General features: G+C 43.1%; 1 long non-coding RNA gene across 1 annotated transcript; it reads left to right on the plus strand.

Annotated features, from left to right (window-relative positions):
- Positions 1–3,570: 3,570 nt before the first annotated feature.
- Positions 3,571–5,219, plus strand: LOC120715203. Its single transcript, XR_005691565.1, has 2 exons — positions 3,571–4,082; positions 5,108–5,219. It is a non-coding gene; the product is annotated as an uncharacterized LOC120715203 (long non-coding RNA).
- The last annotated feature ends 909 nt before the right edge of the window (positions 5,220–6,128 follow it).

A 6,128-nucleotide genomic window follows, 5' to 3' on the forward strand; every position in this document is an offset into this window, starting at 1 on the left:
GGGGGGGAAGGAAAAAACAAAGGGAAAAAAGTCTGAGGCGTAATCATGCAAAGAAGCCATGATTCTAAAATGGGAGTTTACTCGTGTCATTGTGTATCCAATAAATATGTACCTAGGATAGTGTCATGAAACAATATTAAATCAAAGTTTTCCTAATGACCACAGCTGGCATGAGTCTCCAAACTGCCTGCTGTCTCAGGATCTGTCTCCAAAAAGAACCGAGGGAGCGCTAACATGTTATGTCTACACTGAGGAAGAAAATGCACATTAAACATAGTATAAACTTACTGAGTGAAGTAATGTGAAGAGGATGCCTTTAGCTCATATTGGGTTTTTCCTTATGCAGTGCAATACAATCATTCATCTGGTTTGATGTAATGTCCTTAAAACACGTCAAAATGAGCTCTGTAGTCTGTGTGGTCCCACACATGCCTGTATAACCTCACTACAACACCTGGGCATGCTCCTGATAAGTGGCAGAGTCTCTCCTGATGATCTCCTCCCAGACTCCAGGACTAAAGCATCTGCCAACTCCTGGACAGTCCTGTGGTGCATTGGTGGATGGAGTGAGACATTGATGTCCCAGATGTCCTCAAATGATTCAGTCTGGGAATGGTCGGGCCATCCACACATCTCATGCCTTCTTCTTGCAGGAACTGCTGACACACCTCCAGCCACATGAGTCTAGCGGCTTGCTTGCTGAGAAAACCCGGGCCCCCCGCACCAGCATATAGTCCACCAAGGGGTCTGAGGACTAATTTCAGCACCTAATGGCAGTCAGGCTACCTCTGCCGAGCACATGGAGGGCTGTGCGGTCCCCCAAAAAGAATGCCACACACACCATTAGTGACCCACTGCCCAACCATCAGTCTGGAGGATGTTTCAGGCAGCAGAAAGTTCTTCCAATATGTCGCCATCTTCTCAGATGAGAGGTGAAACGTCTTCAAGCAACTCAAAGAAGTCCAGACGCTTTTCTTTGCAAGCTCCTTAGTCTACAATGACCTGGATGACTGAGAATGTTGGCTTGCTTGCAGTGACCTATTGACCTATTGTATTGTATTGTATTAAATTCTCTGCTATCTTTCCATTATTGGTGTCTTTTATCATGGTGGTACAGTCTTACCTTGCTATAACCTATGTGCTGCAGTTTCTCTTATTGGTGGCTTTATCTGTGAACATAATCCGTTACTTTTATGTATTTGATGTTAATGTGTGAACTGTTTTATATTGTTTTATGTAAAGCACTTTGGTATGCCCAAGGCTTTTAAATGTGCTCTATAAATAAAGATTGTTGTTGTTGTTGTTGAGAACCGTCACAGACAACTCAGTCCCATATTTTAGGTTATTCTGAATAAATCGTTCATGCCCTCTCTTTGGAAAGAAGCTGTTGTGGTTCCTGGTCCTAAATCTAGTCGTCCAAAAGTTCTAAACGACTTCAGGCCTGCTGCCCTCACCTCAGTCTTTGAAAAAATCATCAGGAATGTGATTATGGAAGACACTGAACTTCAGCTTGATTCAATGCAGATTGCACATAAGCCCAATAGAGGAGTGGAGGACGCGCTTTTGATTCTACTTCACCTGATTGTCAACCATGTAGAGAGTAAAGGACTTCAGTTCATCGATTTCTCTGCTGCTTTCAATAACACAGCCCCAGATTTGAATCAAAAGACTTTAAGAACAGTTTGAAATCCGGACAAACCTGAGCAAGTGCAGTCATATAAATATCTTGATGACAAATGCTATTATTTTTCTGTAAAGCAAATTTACCTAAAAGTAAAGTAACCTTGATATGTCAGGATGTAGATGCCCCACCCAAAAACGTCATCCAGCCCTGAAACATTGGTACTGCTCAAAGCAGCATTGCTGTCCACACGTCCATCAGAGTGTTTCTTTGGACTTCATGGTGCTGCTGCTCCCAGTATTCTCTGAGACAACCTCTGAGGCCGTCACAGAGCAGCTGTATTTGTACTGACATTACATTACACACAGGTGCACTCTATTTAGTCATTAGCACTCATCAGGCAATGTCTATGGGCAACTGACTGCACTCAGACCAAAGGGGGCTGAATAATAATGCACATAACAATTCTCTTCACTCTGCTGACAAGAGATTCAACCCCCACTATGAGCACCTTCTACAGAGCACCATTGAGAGTATCCTCACCAACTGCATCACTGTGTGGTATGACTCCTGCACTGAGTCCTGCAGGAAAAATATGACAACGGGTAGTGAGAGCAGTGGAGAGGATTGCAGGGACCTCTCTTGCCTCCCTCCCCAGGAGATCTACTGCACCTGCCTCATTTGAAAGGTCCTCTTCATTACAGGTGACTCCACTCATCTCTTCAACAACGTCTTCAGTTTGCTGCCATCAGGAAGGATACTGAAGAGACCTTTTGACCTTTACATTTTCGTTAATATCTTTAAAACAGAAGCAGCACAAACGACAATTTTAGCAGCACAAACCAGCACAAACATAGCACAGTTGATTGACACCAGTTTTGTTTGATTTAATTAATGTGGGGGGGCTGGTTGACCTCTGGGGACCTCTAGAAATTTTCTTGAATATCTTTAAAATGATAGCAGCACAAACAAAAATTTTTGCAGCACCAACGTAGCATAAACGTTTGATACCACTTTTGTTGGATTTGAAGAAGGTGGGGGGGCACACTTCATGTCAGTCGCGGGAAAAACCAGCAAAAGAACTCGAGCAGCCGGGCTACGTAAAAGGTGTAGGGGGGCGTGTTTGCGGTCATGTCCAGCGGGTGTGTGGGCGGGAGCGTTACACAGTATCTGAAAGTGCGCAGATTTAACGTACATAAACCTTGGTTGGGTTTATTATTTTATTTCACACGTAAAACACATTTATAGTTTTATCCACCATTCCTGTTAGTTTTGGCTGCGCTTGGTTCCAACCAATCAGACTGTCCTGAATTCGTATTTGAGGTGAGAGACAAACGACTGGAGGTCCATTGTGCGTCAAAACAATGATTTTATTAAAGCACATATATGTGGGAAGCCGAGCACGATCACTCAAACAGCACCGATCTTCCCAGAACAATAAATGGGGTGTCATATATATAACATAGTTGATGACGAACATTATGCGTCAAAGCAGATAAATAACATGCATCAATTCCAGTAATTCCATATTCTAAAAAAGAACAGTTCCTTCCTCTGTTCCTCCGCCACCGCCAGATGCTTCCTGTTATTTCACTTACTGCACTTCAGAACAGAACATGAGCATGCCGTTTACAAGCAAAACAAGTCTTTATACTGTGCATGTGTGCAGGCAGACTATGTGTCTTGACCTCAGTGCATGACCTCACTCGACAAACAAAGACATTTTAGAAGTATACTTCCTGACTCTGTTTGAGTCATCTGTTACCAGGCAAACTCCAATGCAGCAGGCTGCTGAACACACACAGGCCTTTATTCTATTCCTATATAATATGTGGTGAATTGTAAGCATGTATGCAATCCTGTCGTGGCTCCAGGTCACCTTAACTTCCTGTTGATCGGCCAGACGTCGCGCTGACCGAAGCTTCAGACCATTAATTAACTTCACCGAGCTTCAACTCTTTAATTAGCACAAAAATGCAATATGTGTATAACATGATTACAGTTGCACCTGCAATGAAAGATTGTTATGTAATTATGCTCACACCTGAAATACAGACTTTAATGTAACATCAACAGTTTCAATAAATGCTCTGACGAAATGATAATGATAAATGATAAGTGATGCAACAGTAATAATAATGGTTATGAATAGTAACAGTAAAATAATATTCTCATCTCGACAAGACCAATTTAGGCTAACGGCGCACTAATCCCATAACTGCATACCCATAATCCTCAACCGCCGTTGCTATGGAAATGAAGACAATCAGCAGGTTGACGCTACCCGTTATTCCTGTATTTGTTCTAAATCTTATCTGCAGCGCGCCTTTGTCAACAGATTTTAAGCAAGGCGATTGGATGGCTTTTACTGCAATGCATCTTGGGAGTCGTAGTAAATGTATGTTTCAACTCACGGTCCTGCTGTCAAGTGGTTTCTCGACACGAGGCAGATCCTAGCTAAGTAAGTTGAGATAAACTGTTGGTAATTTGCATGTTCACTGAAAATATTAATCAGCTGATATCAAACTTGAAATGTTTTCACAGAGCAGTCTGTGTACCAAGAGAACTACTTCTGCAAAAGTTTATTTAATGTTTCCTTTTGTAATGTATTCTCCTGTGTAAGTCACTTGCTTGGCCACCCAGCTACCGTTAGTACTGCTCTATTTTAGCAGTGCATCTTTTCTGTAATTAATTCAGTATTTTTAACCCTATTCTCGCAATTTACTCAATATTTACGACTGTAATCTCCATCCATCCATCCATCCATCTTCATCCGCTTTATCCGAGGCCGGGTCGCGGGGGCAGCAGCCTAAGCAAAGAGGCCCAGACCTCCCTCTCCCCAGCCACCTCCTCCAGCTTATCCGGGGGAATACCAAGGTGTTCCCAGGCCAGCCGAGAGATATAATCTCTCCAGCGTGTCCTGGGTCTGCCCCGGGGCCTCCTCCCGCTGGGACATGCCTGGAACACCTCACCCAGGAGGCGCCCAGGGGGCATCCTTGTCAGATGCCCGAACCACCTCAGCTGGCTCCTTTCGATGTGGAGCAGCAGCAGCTCTACTCTGAGCCCCTCCTGGATGGCCGAACTTCTCACCCTATCTCTAAGGGAGAGGCCAGCCACCCTTCGGAGGAAGCTCATTTCTGCCGCTTGTATCCGCGATCTCGTTCTTTTCGGTCACTACCCACAGCTCGTGGCCATAGGTGAGGGTAGGGACGTAGATCGACCGGTAAATTGAGAGCTTCGCTTTTACACTCAGCTCCCTCTTCACCACGACGGACCGGTGCAGCGTCTGCATTACTGCAGCTGCAGCCCCAATCCGTCTGTCGATCTCCGGCTCCCTTGTAATCTCTTAATTGATTTTTTTTTCTAAATATGGTGTAATACTGCCTATTATTATATTATTTATTTCTTTGGTCACAAATTATTTTTGTAATCATTTCACCAAAACAGACCTGAAATAATCCCTACATGTTCCATTTTCATTTGCAGAAATGACAAAGCCAAAAACCAAACCATGCCCTTCCTGTCAGGCTGCAAACACCTGCAACAGGAAGACATGCAGTGGATGCCTGGGCAGCCTGAACGTAAAGGAGGGATTGGACAAAAAACAAGAACAGTTTAAAAACAGCAACTGGGCTGCCTCTGTTAAAAACAACAGAAATGCGAGCAGGGTGGTTAATTTCAGCACAGTGTTCAGTAAGTTTAAAAGTTCTGATCTAATAAGTGGTTGGTCTGCTAGACAATTCTTTATTAATAAACAGTTGTCAATGTTTTCTTGTATATCATGAAGTAAGAACTAACAAGACATGTATAATACACATAAAATATTAATTTATAAAAGAGCATAAATAAAAAAAGTTATTCACATCAGAATAACATCATCACACGTAAGACCTCAAACTAGAAAAACTTTCAACTATTTAATTTAAGCTACTTCTGATTTTTAATTAATCGGCTATTAACTGAGAGACAAAACATTTCAAGATGGATTGATCGTACATTTACAGGTGTGGTCGCCATATAATACTTTTTAACTATCTACAACAATAAAACACAAGATGTGAAACTTAAAGGTTTGTATACCTCCGTTTGCTACATGAAAGGACTGCGGCATGTTTTCTTTGTTGTTCTGCAGGTTTCAAAACTACACCCCCTGGGCTACCGGCCAGTTCTGTTGCTGGGACAGTTTGACCGTAAGGGCCGTATATAGGGGACGTGATCACTCACATCGAACCAGCGGAATGTGCTGCACGTGACATCCTCATGAAGATGAGGAAGCTTTATGAACACCTTCTGAGAAGTAAGATATGCTTTGTCCATTATCTGTAACCAGGTGTCCTTATCAGGTGAGCCTATCCTAGCTGTCTTTGGGTGATACTGCATGGTACACCCTAGATAAGTAGGCAGTTCACCAACGAGGTACAATAGAGACCAAACAAGATGGGGAAGACCGAGGATAGTTCAGAGGCAACCAGCTATTCTATTCACTTCTACTCTTGTCTGGTTCTAT

The sequence above is a fragment of the Simochromis diagramma genome, unplaced genomic scaffold, assembly GCF_900408965.1.
Source record: "Simochromis diagramma unplaced genomic scaffold, fSimDia1.1 OVJJ01000513.1, whole genome shotgun sequence".
NCBI lineage: Eukaryota > Metazoa > Chordata > Actinopteri > Cichliformes > Cichlidae > Simochromis > Simochromis diagramma.